Consider the following 15,641-nt stretch of genomic DNA (forward strand, 5'->3'; position numbering starts at 1 on the left):
CCCGGATCGAGAGCGCAAGAAGGCCCGGCGTGAAGCCCGAGTTACAATAGACAAGTCTGGAAAGTGACGCGTTTGCATGGATCACTGAGGCTAAGGTCTAAAGCTCTGGAGAGGAAGGGCGCCAGCCGCCCGAGACTGTGAGGAGTGGAAGAAGGCAGCCCAGGTTGTATAGGCCACCTGGGTGCTCCATTGTGAGAGGAACAAATCAGGTGGACCCTAGGCTGTATTGACGGAGGAGGGTCGGTGTCAATGTGACCCCCCTCCCACACCGGCGGCTGGAAAGTCCTCCCCCTCACGCGACCAAGCCAGGAAGGATCTCTCCGGTCTTCGAGGGGAGTTCAGTTTCAACCTGCTCTGCCGCAACCAACCAGCAACCGCCTCCAAACAGTGCGCACAGAGGAGAGCCACAGAGGCGGCGGCATGCTCTACCCTCCATCAACAGAATGAGCTGTATGTCATCCAGGCGTACTGATGGCCGAATCAGCCCAAAACTCATTTTTCCCGAAAAGCTGGAGCAAGAGGTGCATACTCAGATGTTAAATAACAAGCGGGGGACAATAATGCCCCCACAGAATTTACCGCATTGAAGCGGGCACTTCCGGGAGGCCTGGTCCCCGCACCTCACTTGCTGGAAGTCCGGCCCCGGAGAAACGAGGTTATCCACTGAAGGACAGTGCCGCACTCCGGAGGCGGACCAGGCGGTGGGCAAAAGGTGGAAGTGAGTGCGACCACATCTTAAGCGCTTTCGCGGTGAGATCTAACAGCTTACCAGCAGCGCCGATCCACCCTGGTCAAGCTGGATGCGGGTGTGTCTGTAAACGGCGAGCGAGAACAGTCTCCGTCCCATGCCCAGCTTACGGGAAGCCCGGACTGGAAGGAGTGCAAACCCAATGCGTCATCAAGAAAACCTTACGAAGCTGCTCCAACACCACTCTCTCAATTACCTTCCCCAGAAGCGAAGATTCCCGAAGCAGGGCGAGTGATGGTGGCCAGATCTCCTGGATCTAGCGGTGGTCTTTTTAAGAGTGGGTGGACCACTGCCTCCTTCCAACCCATCCGGGGACGTTCCTTGCTCAAGAGAACCATTGATGATACTCAACAGATGGGGTGCGTAAATTAAATGATGACTCCAGCCCGGCAGAGTTTTCACAAGCCAGGGGGCCGGGCACGGATCAAGAAGGACAGGTAGTAGGTCTAACAGCAGCTAAGGCTCACCAATAGGCAGCAAGCTTCAGAGAGCAGGGAAAACTGGGTCAAACAAAGGGACTCCAAAAAGGCGGCAAGGGAGTCTCCCAGTTCGCTAATTGTAGCTAACGTGGATGGAAGGTTAGAGTGGCGGGCAGCCAGCGATCTTATCGAAAAAAAGCTCATAAATGCCTCACAGCTAATATCAATTGGGGGTTTGAAGATCTCTCTGATAGGGGAGGTCAATGATCGAATTATACGGAATAATTGAACTGGGAGGCAGAGAGCTAGCGGACGCGAGGGAGGAGAGAGAAGAAAGTCCCTCTTTGCCTCGCTTCGTCGCCATCTCATAGGCTTTCATAAAGCGTCCTATAGGATGTTCAGCGCAGCTTCGTCAGCCGAATTTCCCCTCCACACTCGCTCTAGGCGTCTAAGCCCCGGCTTCATAGCGGCGCAGCTCCCTCCTAGCTATACCATGGAGCATGCCGAGGCTGAGGGGCGTAGAAAGGCAGCCGAGGGAGCAACAACATGCGATGGCATCGGAGAGTCAGGAGTTCCAGTCCTCCACCTGCTCATCGAGAGGAGGAGTGTGCCCGGCGTGAGGTTCGGGGTCCCGCAGAGCATTCAAGGAAACCAAGTGGATCCATAAAGTCTCCGTAGTGGCATAAATCAGCCGATAAGCCTAGAGGCGGGAGTTGGTGCAGCAAAGTCCATCCCGAATCTTCAGGGCAAAATGGGTGGGACCATGGCACTCTATCGGTAGAGGATACGACCAGATTTATCCCCGACCCGAAGACCAAGTCCAGCGTGTGCCCAGCCTCATGGGTGGGGCCAGAATTTATCAAGGAGAGGCCTAAGCGTGTCATGGATGACCCAGCCGCTAGGTCCCGCTGACACGCTATACAAGGAGGCGGCGATGCGGCATGGGCGTTAGAGAGAGGTCCCCAAGACAATAAGTCTAGGGAACCGCGGCGCCCAGTCCGCCACCACCCTCCAGCAGCCCGCGTGAGCCCGTCTCCGGTCGCGTAGGCGACCGGTACACCAGGAGAATAGCCAATCTCTCCGAGGCCAACCACTCCAGGCCGACACACTCTATGCCGGTAATCTTGACGGTGATAAGACAGGCAAGGAAAAGACGTCTCTCCATTTCTCTCACGCAGGAAGCTGTAATATCCAGACTCGGTGAAGTGTGTAGAGCAACCCATCAAAACAAAACTAGTAATAAAAACCCCAAGGAAGCTCAATCCAGAGGCTTCTGTATGGGAAAAGGAACTCTTGAGCCTACAGATATGACATGGAAAGCGGGCTTGCTGAGGGGGATACGGTTGGGGGAGGAGTAATGTTCCAGGAGACTTGGACACCCCAGGGAGGCCCGAGGAGCTGGGTAAATTCTGCCATTTTTACTCTCAATATGGGCAGGAGTCATGAAGCCTCCACGATCTTATCTTTGGCAGTGACTTAGTGCCCTCTTATTGATGCCATTTTGATTTTGTAACTAAAATGCAATATAATTTTTTTAAAAAAACTGATAAAATCAAATTAGTTCCAGAGCACTAATGTGTGTTTTGGTTACTTGTTAAAAAATATCATATCTACTTTCAGCTTCAGACTGATAAAAGAGTTTAGCTTTCTAAAAATCCTTCCGCCAAGTGCAGAGCTGAGCAAAAGACGTCAATGAAAGACTTTCGCCCTGCAGGTGTCTGTCACAAACTAACCCTGGATTGAAATGCCTCTTCAACATGTGATGTGAACCGCCCTGAGCCCCTTGGGGGAGGGCGGTATATTGATTGATTGATTGATTGATTGATTGAAAAAATGAATGAATGAATGAATAAATAAATAAATAACAAGGACCACGCATGTTTAGATGCTGTATGGCCCCAGCTCACAAGCGCTGCTTGAAATAAATTTCTTAGTGCACCTCTAATGGAACAGGCACGACACCGCAGCCTCCTATTTCTAGTGCTGGGTCTGCAGCGTGGGTCTTCTCAGTAGAGGATACACACAGTGGTGGGATCCAAAAATTTTAGTAACAGGTTCCCATGGTGGTGGGATTCAAACTGTGGCGTAGCGCCAATGAGGCGTGGCTGGGTACGACAGGGGCGTGGCTGGGCATTCTGGGGGCGTGGCATTCCTGGGCAGAGCTGCGGCAAGGACGCAGCCGCTGCGCCGGTCCTTGGGTGGGAAACGAATGCACGCAGGCGCAGGCTGCCACGCACGCCGGTGCACCTCCTGCTAGACTGCTTCCAGTTCTGCACACTACTGCTGAGAGGAGGGGTGTAACTAAGGCAAAAATCACGTGGCAAAATCACCAATTAGTAACCCCCTCTCGGCACACACAAATAATTAGCAACCTACTCTCGGGAACCTGTGAGAACCTGCTGGATCCCACCTCTGGATACACAACCTCGGCGAGTAAACGGACTCAAAGGTCCCTGCCGCTACCTGCCTAAAACCTTCCAACTCACATTCCATGACTGGCTGTGCTAAAGAGCAAGACAACTGCCTGGCCACACAGGCAGTCACAAGTATCAGTGGCATCCAGTTGTGCAGGGAACCACCAAGGCTTTGTACTGTTGCGATGCAAACCAGATTGATAAAGAAAAGAGAAACGCCGCTTGAAAGCAATCCCACAGTCGCACAACGACCATAGCGTGCTTCCTCTCAGATGACAGGGACAGCACTTCATTATTTTTGTTACAAAGATGATACGCTGAATATGACACTAGCTACATACAGAGGACGTGCTGCCAACGTGCAGCCGGCTTATGCTGAGCCCGTACGGGTTTTCGAGGCAAGAGCCGTTCAGAAGTGGTTTGCCACCGCCTGGGTCGAGCCCTGGACAGTTCTTGTCGTGTTCTGGCTCTCTTTGCAAGGTTCCCAGGCAGAATGTCTGTCCTGTCTCTCTGTCTGAGAATCTTTGCACTTTGAAGAGTGCCTGCAAGCGCACTCCAGCGGACAGTGAGAGCAACCAAGAAAGAGAAGTCAACACTTTGCACAACATCTAGAGCAGAGGTCTTCAAACTATGGCCCTCCAGATGTTCATAGACTACAATTCCCATTACTCCTACCACTTGGCCATGCTGGCAGGGGCTGATGGGAATTGTAGTCCATGAACATCTGGAGGGCCATAGTTTGAAGACCCCTGATCTAGAGACATGGAGGCCACAGCCAATCCTGGAGACGTGGCAAAAAAATGGCAAGGCCTGACCTGGGCTTGACATTCTTCTGCAACTCTGGACTTCCTCGGTGGTCTCCCGTCCATGTACTGACTGAAGCCAACCCTGTTTAACTCCTGAGACCTGATGTGATCGGGGTAGCCTGGGCCATCCTGGTTAGGGCAGAGGTGCAGAGGTGGTCTGCCATTGCCTGCCTCTCTATAGCAACCCTGGGTTTCCTTGATGGTCTCCCATCTATGCACTAGCCAAGGCCAACCCCGCTTAGCTCCTGAGATCTGATGACATTGGGCTGGTCTTGGTCATCCTGCTCAGGGCAGATATACACAGAGGTGATGAAACCTTTAATGGCATATATATAAATTATACAATGGAAATTAAAATTGGCTGGTAAAAAAGTTAAAAAAAACCCAAGCATCATGAGAGCTGGAATATTAAGCCACTGAATTGGGATTGAGTCTGCTAAGCATTTTGGAACGTTCAGTGATGACAACACACAGGAATCTAGAAGTTTGTTCGATGGTAACAGCTGAGTTGCTGTCTAACACGAACAAAGTTTTGACAGCATCTGTAGTGTCGCCTAGATCAGCTAAGAGAGGATTAAGTAGTCTTTCCCGCTCTACAGCATATAAAGGGCAATATAATAGAACATGATGGACGGTTTCTTCAAGACCAGGATTGCAGGTGCAAGATCTATCAGAGGATGGAAGATGGCGCTCTCTGTTTTGCCATTGCCTGCCTCTCTGTAGCAACCCTGGGTTTCCTCGGTGGTCTCCCATCTAAGCACTAACCAAGGCCAACCCTGCTTAGCTCCTGAGATCTGACGAGATCGCACTAGCCTTGGTAATCCAGGGCAAGGTAGCTACATAAATGCAGACTGCTTTGTTTAGGTCTCTAGTGCACACTTGTTCACGCGCCTGCCCACCCACCCACCCAGCCACATGAATGAGACCTAAGTCTGTGTTTTTAGGCTGAGTCTCTGCAGACTTGAAAGGCAGGAACGCAACTGTGCATGAATCTGAACAGCCGCCTCCCAGGTGTAAGGAGAACTAATGCGGCGCTCTTCTGATTTGGCTGGGGGATTCCGCACGGCAACTGCGCAGCTCAGGAAGAGGGCTCTTCACTCTAACCTTGTTTGAGTGATCAGCGTTTGTTTGCATTACAGCAGCTCTCAAGATGACAGCTATCAAATCAGATTACCGGATGCCGCTTACGGTGACACTCACCAAAAATGAACTGCTGGAGAATTAGAAAAAAAAACCCGGGAGGACTGAGATTATGTGCTCAGTTCGCCAGGGATGGATACGTGAAAACAGAGGGAGGGACGATTTATTTCTCATATTTCTTTTGTTCCACCATTGTGGTTTTCTGGGTGGTTCTTTTGTGTGTGTGTGTGTGCGCGCGCGCGCGCGTGTATGTGTTTTGTTTGTTTTTGCACGTTCGGAGCAACACTGTTCTTTAAAAAGCTGTCAGAGTTGTTTACAAAAACGAGATGGACATCTATACAACTAAGCCATAAGGGTTGTTTTGTTTTTTTTCAAACTGTTTCCAACTCCCTGAAACAATGATCGGTCTCCGGTCAAAAATATGCATTGGTTAAAAAATTGTACTTCATCTGTTGTATCCAGAAAGACTGTCTGATGCCGCTTCCGTTTCAAAACCATTAGAATAAGCGGAAATGTCTCGGTTTCAAGGGCAGGGAAAACTGCCTCGGCCTCTGACCTCCATCATCTGAGAGCTGCAAAAAGCAACCGTGAAAAGAAAACAATCCTCTCTCAATTTTCTCCAGTTATCTAGAACAGCTTCAGGAAGTCGCACAACAAAACCTCCATTCTGTACACGTTTGTAGGGTTTAAAGACGTAAATGGGCAACTGATGGCCACAGGCCAGATCCTTACTGATTAACTACTGTAACACTCCACCTTTCTCTTCAAGGAGGACGACCAAAATGGCTTATCTTGTTCCCCTCTCCACACCCTCCGGTTAGGCTGAAGGTGCACCCGGCAGCAGTATCTCACACTCTTCAGACCAATCGGAAGAGCTTTTTAAAAAAAAATAACACCTCCTGTCACTGGAATGAAATCTACATGGCATTTACATGATCTAGCAAGATGGCATGCCCCCTTCCCCAAAAGCAGCAGAGAGCAACTTCTCCACCTGCCGGGGGGGGGGGGGGTCGCAAGGAGAACATGGGTGGGTAAAATGGTGGATTGACTCAGCTCGTTTAAACAAAAAGTGGGGAAAACCCACAGCAATGCGGATGGCCCCAAAGTCAGCACTGCATGCAAAAAGGGCCGGCGTGTGAATTTAAATCCAGACTTCCCTATCCACTGCCCCAAAATTGTGGTCCTATAAACCAGGGATGTCCAGCTCTGGTGCTTCAGATGTTCATGGACGACAATTCCCCCATGCCAGCAGGGGCTGATGGGAATTGTAGTCCATGAACATCTGAAGCGCCAGAACTGGACACCTCTGCTATAAACAAACTGTGTGGTGTGAGCAGATGCTGCTCCCCATCTTGACCGCCCCCCGCCCCCCCCGGTCTCCCAACCGCGGTCAGGGCATTGCATTGCATTTTTATTTTTAAAGAGCTAACCCATTGTTAATAGCTGCCTAATGCTAACATCTCTGTGCCTTGCCTAAGGGATGCTTATGGCTGCAGGTGGGAGCGAAGGACAAAGAGCAATCTTGCCGTGGGAGCGCAAATCAATCCGGGTAATAATTAAAAACAGAGGTCACGGCTATCCAACCACTTATGAAAGGGATTTTTTCCCCGGGGCAGAAGCATGACAGTTAGCCACTTACGGCAGAGAAGGAAATTTCCAAAGGGTAAGCAGGGCTGAGTCTACTGGGGTAGGTTCTGGTACGTGGCCGTTCAGTTCAGCGCAGAGAGCAGGCTTGTCCGACGTTAGAGGCCTTTTGCCAGTGCAAATGCTCCCTGCTGCCATCTGCACAAATCACCAGAGCCCCTACAAAGCTTGGGAGGAAGGGGGATGCTCTTGCCCACAGCCGTTGCTGCCACCGGATGCTCCACCCACATTCTCTTTCCGGCAGTGGAACAGTCTAGAGGAGGGGTTACAGGCAGTGGTGGGATCCAAAAATTTTAGTAACAGGTTCCCATGGTGGTGGGATTCAAACTGTGGCGTAGCGTCAATGGGGCTGGGTGGGGCACGACGGGGGCGTGGCCGGGTATTCCGGGGTCAGGGCATTCCTGGGCGGGGCTGTGGCTTAAGACGCGAAGTCGCTGCATGGTCGCTTGGGTTGGGAAACGAGATGTACTTGCAGGCGCATGAGCTGCCACTGCGCGCGGTACTGCACCTCCTGCTAGGAACTGCTTCAAGTTCTGCGGCCAGCTTACTGCTGAGAGGAGGGGCGTAACTAAGGCAAAAAATCACGTGGCAAAATCACCAATTAAGTAACCCCTCTGCGAAGCTGCACACGCAAAATAATTAGTAATCCTGCACTCCTCCGGGGAACCCTGCTGCTGTGAGAACCTGCTGGATCCCACCTCTGGTTACAGGATGGACTTGCCCATATTCCCAGCTGTAGGCAAAAAGTGATTAACGGCTAGTAGTGCTGGTTCAAATTCTGAGGGACCCTGGACAGAGAATGCCCATGGCGCCCCCCTCCCCCGCATGCACAGTACTAAGCACCGAAGTTGCTCACCCACCCAGTGCAGTGATAATAACGCTGCTGACAGCATTTGGGAAGTAACGATGCTGGAACAGACACAGTTGTTGTTTTCTTCTTTTGTGCACACGCACACTTCTTATACCCACAAAAGAACTCTGTGGGTCTTCAAGGTGCCACTGAAGCCAAGCTTTTTTTCTAAAACAGGACAGTGAGAAGTAGATTTAACCACGCATTTGCTGGCCTTCCATGGCCACGAAAACAATAAAACGGGCAATATGATTCTCGCAGTGAACATTTTGCAGTGTGGTTCTTCATCTACCGAATGAAGAATCCCATAGGAATTTAAAGACCATGAACTACAGAACCTTCATCTACAGAATATGAGAAATTTGGAGCTGCCACCAAAATGAGCACGTCCGTGGCACTGTCTAGCTTTCTCCCTCTTCGGCGTACAGTGACGTTTTTTGTCTGCATTCTTCCAACGTTGGCATGTTGCCCATTGTGGCAACAAATACCCAAACAGCCCAGAAGAGATCAACGCAACACGACCTCAAACGAACAAGGCGGTATATTTTACCATCCGTTATAGAATGGAGGGGAGCAGAATTTGGGATGGGTTGAGCGAGTCTGTATGGTTGCAGTTCATGTTTCTTATGAAGAAGAAGAAGAAGAAGAAGAAGAAGAAGAAGAAGAAGAAGAAGAAGAAGAAGAAGAAGAAGAAGAAGAAGAAGAAGAAGAAGAAGAAGAAGAAGAAGAAAAGTTTGGATTTATATCCCCCCTTTCTCTCCTGTAGGAGACTCAAAGGGGCTGACAATCTCCTTGCCCTTCCCCCCTCACAACAAACACCCTGTGAGGTAGGTGGGGCTGAGAGAGCTCTGAGAAGCTGTGACTAGCCCAAGGTCACCCAGCTGGCATGTGTGGGAGTGCACAGGCTAATCTGAATCCCCCAGATAAGCCTCCACAGCTCAGGTGGCAGAGCAGGGAATCAAACCCGGTTCCTCCAGATTAGATACACAAGCTCTTAACCTCCTACGCCACTGCTGCTTATGAACCTGTAGTGCCCTCCCCGGACACAGCTTTCACTGCACTGTAAGCAACCCTTCTCTTAAAAATTATAAATAATCTGAGAACGTAACAGGAGCAAACAATTACCCAAACAAACCCCCAAAATGTTTCATTCAAAAAATTAAATTCTCAGCTCACTAATAAAGTTGCCCAATTGGGGCCTTGGGCAAGTTTCAGTCAAATGAGGCTAAGCAGTAGTCCAGCAAAATATAGTGCCTAAAGGCATGGCGATTGTCCTTTGCATTTATATAGTGCTTTCTCGGCATATGAAGCACTCCCTCAGCATATAAAGTGCATCTCAGTAATCCTGACAACGCCACTGCACAGTAGGCCAACATTGCTATTCTTCAAGTTGCAGATGCAATGTTTGAAGAAACGACTATAGTCAGGTTTGGAGAGAGAGTCCTTCCACAAAGTCAAGGCTAGAAAGAAATGCACACTCATTTCCACAAGGATGTGGCATTATTTTCCCTGAATAAGAAGAATTGACATTATTTTCCCTGAATAAGAAGAATTACCATCTTTTATTACGGTTGGGCCTGATTAATGGATTCCATTGCGGGCCGGGCCTACTCCCTCCCTTTCTTTTTAGCCTGAGATCAGGCGCCTGTTTTTAAACAACTTCTGTTTTATAAAAACCTTGGTTGTCTTAATTTATAGCTCTGTGCTGTCTGTAATCGCTGCATGTGTTTTAATGGGTTCAGTGTTTTATGTTGTTGATTTTATGCTGTTGATTGCTGTAAAGGTAGAACAGCCGTATTGTGAGCCGCTTCGAGCCCTTCGGGGATGAGGCGGCCTATAAGTTCGTTCAATCAATCAATCAATCAATCAATCAATCAATCAATCAATCAATCAATCAATCAATCAATCAATCAATATCTTAAAAATTATAGCCATACTTTCTGTTGGATCCTGCCGGCTTTATTTTTTAACTTAACCTTTCCCAATTTGCCTCCGTACAGCAGTGGTCGTCCCACACGACTTTTGTACGTGCAGGTCCCATCACCGCCAGCGTGGCCTTCCCAGGGGTCAAGGGAGACCCCCTCCTCCTTCCTCTGCAGCAAAAATGCCAGCTGGATTGTCCAGAAAGAGTCAACATGGCTCTTCCCACAAGGGATACAGAAAGTGGTCGACTACTACTTGTTGGTATATTTTAGGAATCACATTAAGTCTCAGTTGGAGACTTCAAACTGCGCAAACAGATTCTTCCACAGAGGAGGCAATGAGAGAACGATCCCACAAAATCTATTTCTAACCCCACCTCACGAGAAGAAGAGGATGGATTCCCCGGAATATTGATGGTGGCCATCTTTGACATAGCTTACTTTCGCAAGTTAGGAATTCAAAACCCGTAAAGGAGCAGACCAGCAAAGAAACAAGTGTTTGGGCAAATGGGACCACACAGGATCTTTTCCACTACCTTCCCTGCGACACGTTTAACAGCCCCTTAATTGATGTATGCATATTTGGGGTTTTTTGCTTGCAGTCCTTGGATAAGAGCAGACTAGAAATCTAAATTTATCAATAACTTCAAAAATACCCTACAGATTTAGTTCAACTAGTCAAAGGAAAAGGTCTTACCTATGTGTTCCACGCTCTCCTACCCCACAGGAGTTGGTGACTAGGCCCTTTGTAGCTTCACATAACAAAATGTGTTGTCCTACAATGAAAGAAAAGGCATGGTATTACCAAGTATTGTAGGAGTGTACTAGTCTGCAATAGTCACGCCAATCAAGACATAAATCCAAAACTGAGAGTTGCCACAAAAACCTAAATATGTTGAGCTTGTTTAACACACTAAAATGTTTCTAGTCCTCGTGGCTTCTTTCGCAATGTCTGTATGAGACTTAACTAAGGCTAAAATGGGTTACACCATATTTTAGTCAATGGTCCATTTTTTCCCCAAGCAAAAGGTTCAGTTCTTCAAAGAGGACTCTGACCCTCAATCTATTTTGTCACTCATGTTGGGAGACTGCAGAGGAATCGAAGGGAGGTGTTTTCAGCAAGGGTGGAGTGAGGGGGAGCTGCGACAAGGCCATGCGTACGCCTGCGCCCCTGCCCTGCCACGGTCCGGCCACTCCGCCACACAGGCGTGCATCCAGTGTGTCACACACACACCTTTGCCCCCTTGGCGCAACGCCACTGTTTTTCAGGTATGGGTCTTACTTAAGTGTTACAGTTTTTATTGTTCAAGACTCTGGTCTAAGAACAGGGGGTTTGAAAGAAAGAAGTTGACCGCATGGTAAGGTGTAGTTATGGGTTTCACCAGGCAAGAAAGTAGAACATCTTCAAATTTTACCATTTTGTTGATTAGAAGATGATATAAGTATGTGTCTGATTTTTATACAATTTCTGTAATTGAAGCTGTGTACAGTCACAAATGTTGGCCCTTGATCATAATGAAAGTATTCACACTCTGCAAAGAACAAATTTAAGCTACTCAGCAACCTGAAAACAGAACGCAAATGAAGTATATGTTAGCAAACTTTCCCACTGATAAAAAAATTATTCCAGTCCATAGATGCAAGGGCAATTACTAATACAATGCAGCACCAGAGATAAACATGAAATACGCTACAAAACCCTCCGCGGGTTGAACAGTAAGGAGTGAACGTAACTCCTGTCTTGTGCTTTGAAATTCTACATCTGTTCTGTACACAAATTAGCCGAGCCGCATAACAGAAGCAGCCAGAAGTATACCTCTCTCAAGATATCAAAATACAGTAATAAAAAATAATTACTAGGCCAACAGCAACCCAACAAATAGATAGTTATAGAAGGCTGATCTATGAACACTACTATTATTTTACAAATTAATGCAACTGGCAGTGTGGGGTGAAACGTTTCCCTTAATTGTTCCATAAAATTAACAACAATGAATGGATGCCATTGTCAGTATAATAGTAGGCAAGTTTGGCAGCGTCAAAGTTGTAATTAATGCTTCTCAGGTGATTATCCCTCAGAACGGCATGAGAAGAGGGTTTTTTCCCTTCACCAGACTCGTAAACTGGGGGGCAGGGGAGAGGAGATGGATAAAAGCACAACGGCGTAAAATGATCCAGTTTTTCAAAAACCTGATGAATTTACATGATTGCCTGTACAGGTCACATCCAAACTACAATATAAATGACCCTGTCTTCTTCTCCTGTAAGGAGTCTCAAGGTGCCTTACAAACTCATTTCCCTTCCGCTCCTCACATCAGACACCTTGTGAGACAGGTAGGGCTGAGAGAGCCCTGAGAGAACTGCGAGTAGCCCAAGGTCACCCAGAAAACATCATGAGGAAGAGGAGGGAATCAAACTGAGCTCCAGAGGCGTACAGCCTATAAAGCAGTGATGGCGAACCTTTGGCACTCCAGATGTTATGGACTACAATTCCCATCAGCCCCTGCCAGCATAGACAATTGGCCATGCTGGCAGGGGCTGATAAACCTTAGTCCATCAACTGCATCTGGAGTGCTCAAAAACCCTACAGGATATGGGGTCACTCATGTCCCTGGGCGCATGCCTTTTGGTCAGTGGTGGGATCCGGCGGCAGGTTCCCTCATGGCCACCACTCAACAAAGGGACTGAGGCGTGCTGAGCAAGCCTGAGCTGGGCGAGCTGGAGTTGGATGCGCTGGCCGGAGCAGCCACGCCCTTGACCCAAGGTGCCAGGTCATTTCTGAAATCATCATCGCATTGCAAAGGCCCAGCTCTGAAAGAATCCTGAACACAGCAATGGTGAAGAGCACGGAGTTCTTTGATAGGGAGACTGAGGTAAAAGGATAAAAGGCTTAGAAAGGCAGGAAATCCGCTGAATTGCAGTACTGAAAGGGATTCACTCGAGTTTCAGGGAGTTACATTATAATTTACAATTGCTATATGGAACCTTCACGCTCAAAGGCAGGATGCCTCTTGGGGAGGCGAGGGTGTGGAGACGGAAAAGCGGACCCAGTTAGTAACCCCCTCTCGGCACACACAAATAATTGGTAACCCACTCTAGGGAACTGGTGAGAACCTGCTGGATCCCACCTCTTCTTTTGGTCTCGTGGGGGGTGCAGGGTGCCCCACAACGTAACCAAAAGGTGTGCGCCCCAGCTGCACGCCACCGAACCCCACCCCCCTGCCTCCCTGCAGGCCAGCCCTAGCCCGGAGAAGCAGGTTAGATCCCCCACTCCTCCACATGAAGCCGGCTGGATGACCTTGGGCCAGTCACAGTTCTCTCAGATTCTCCCAGTCCATGCAGAGGCAGGCAACGGCAAACCACCTTTGAGAGCCTCTTGCCTCAAAAACCTGGCGGGGTCACCATCAGTCAGCTGTGACATAATGACACTTTGCATATGTGCACAATAAGCTCGGCTTGGTTTGCCTGCTGGGTGGTGCTGATCCTGCCGCCAGCAGCAGCCAAAGAAATGGCACGAATGATCGATGGGGCCAGCTGTGTTTGTTGGCACAGGCTGAAATCTTGGCACCGTGAAGGGTCTAACAGACACAAACGCATCTACACTTAAAGGAGATTTGCAAGGGCCACTCCGTCGGCAGCAAGACCATGCCTAGAGATGACTCCGTCTCATCGAAGCGACTTCTAGGAAGAGCAGTCTAGTCCCTAAAGAAATACTATTAAAAGGGCCACTGGATTGTTTACAGGAAACGGCTGCACCCGGGGCTTATTCCGCAGCCAAGAAGGCCTTCCCAACCAGCTCCCTTTCATAGGGAGTCTCAGCACAGAAACGCCACCAAAAATATTTATGAACTGTCAAACGGCCGTGAAGTCATGCTGGAATCCTTAATAGATTTTCAGAGCAGGAACCAAGGATCTGTCTTCCGCAGAGTCGGACAAGATGACCTCCCTCCCTCCCTCAGAAGCGGATGATATGTGGAATGTATAAAACAGCTTGGTACTGACTGAGATCAACAGTACGTACAGCCCAAGGCTTTGGGTGTAGAACCTGCTGCTTTGAGTGTGCGACAGAACAGCGTTACGTAAACAGTGCTATTATATAAAAAGGCTAGCCACAGTGGCGACGACACACTTCCGGCCAATCGTTATGCATACACGGCTTGGGGGCGAGGCTTACACAGACCGGGTAAAAAACAATACAAGCAAAACTGCAGAATGTGGCAGTGACTCACCCTCATTCACCCTTTCCCCCCACTTCTGAATAATTGTGGTCACTGTACTGTCTGCACTGGCCACTCCCCGTGGTAGGGTGGCAATTGATAGCGGCCACAACCGCGCCATTAACCGTTCCATGATGATACAGGCATCCTGGAAGAGGAGGAGGGAACTGGGGACACAGGACTAAGGAGGGAGGAAATGGTCACCCTTCTTGGTGGCTGCCATTAACCCTTGCATGCTGATCCAGAAGTCTGGGAAGAAGAGGAGGAAGAGGACGAGAAGGGGCCAAGGGGGGAAGAAAGGCAGAAGGAGTTTGCCCCCATCGATGGACACCATTAACCCAAATAGTTTTTCAGAGCCCATTTATTTGTCCGTACAATGGGCTTCACACCAGGGCTGAAGCTAGGGGGAACTGAGCCCATGGCACACGTGCACCCTGTGCCCCTGCCACGCCCTCGCCTGCCCCGGAATGCCCCCAGAAAGCCCCAACCATGGCATGCGCCTGGTGCATCATGCTCTCCCCCCGCTCCCTTGGTGCTACACCACTGGGCTTTACTGCTAATTTTGAATGAATGCATTCTCCAACCCCTGGTTTTCCATAATTGAAGAAAAATGGCCTCTATTGGACTGTCAGTGGATTCACTTTGCCCCTTGTCCTATTCAGAAGCTTATAGGAAATTAAAAGGTCAACTATTGGATAGAGAGTTCTCTACCCTAATCACTGCAGCCAAGAAAACGTGTTCCCCCCTATATTTTTCTCTCCCATTTGAACGGGGCCACTTGGCACACTACCTGTATTGCTTAATAAACCCCGTTCAAAGGAGAGCCATAATGCTCGCCAGGTTTAATGTTATGCCTTCTGCCTTGTTGCATGGCAGATTTAATAAGCAAGAAAAGGCTAAAAGATTGTGCCCATGTAACGACGGCTCAGTTGAATCTCTGGCCCACCAATTACTACACTGTCTCAGATTCAAGGAAATCAGATCCAAGTATGTGAATCTTACTCCTTTACATTTACCCCATCTCCCCGATTTAATTAGATTACACTACTTGTTGGACAACCCTGATCCTTCTCTCTGTATGATAGTGGCAGACTTTCTCCTGGAAATTACCAAACGCCAGTAGATTTCCTTTGACCTAACATTTATTTCCTGTTTTGTATATGCTTTTTTAATCCGTTTTTTATTATTGTTGTACTGTTGTCTATGCCAATAAAGGCTTGCTTGCTTGCTTTAAAGATGAATGAATGCATACTGCTTATTCCAGCATGCCAGAGTCCAAGGTAGAAATCTGTTCCATCTTTGTAACTGAAGATACTTTTAACTGGAATTATCAGGGATGGAACTTTCTACGGGCTCTGCCCCTGAGATACAGCCCTTCCCCAAAGGTGTACCATCCCAATTTCCCTTCTTCAGGGCCTGCTCAGGAACGAACTCGCAGCTCCTCATACTCAACATCTACAAGCGGTGGTATCAGGTGGGTC

At 48.8% G+C, this 15,641-nt stretch overlaps 1 long non-coding RNA gene across 2 annotated transcripts in view; it reads right to left on the bottom strand.

The window, feature by feature from the left end:
• Positions 1-10,640: 10,640 nt before the first annotated feature.
• Positions 10,641-15,641, bottom strand: part of LOC125437974 — a 201,859-nt gene continuing 196,858 nt past the window's right edge. For both annotated transcript variants that reach the window (XR_007245284.1, XR_007245285.1), the window contains exon 4: positions 10,641-10,719. This is a non-coding gene — a long non-coding RNA (uncharacterized LOC125437974). The remainder of the gene's footprint in view (positions 10,720-15,641) is intronic.

Source organism: Sphaerodactylus townsendi, linkage group LG08 (assembly GCF_021028975.2).
Source record: "Sphaerodactylus townsendi isolate TG3544 linkage group LG08, MPM_Stown_v2.3, whole genome shotgun sequence".
Classification (NCBI taxonomy): Eukaryota; Metazoa; Chordata; class Lepidosauria; order Squamata; family Sphaerodactylidae; genus Sphaerodactylus; species Sphaerodactylus townsendi.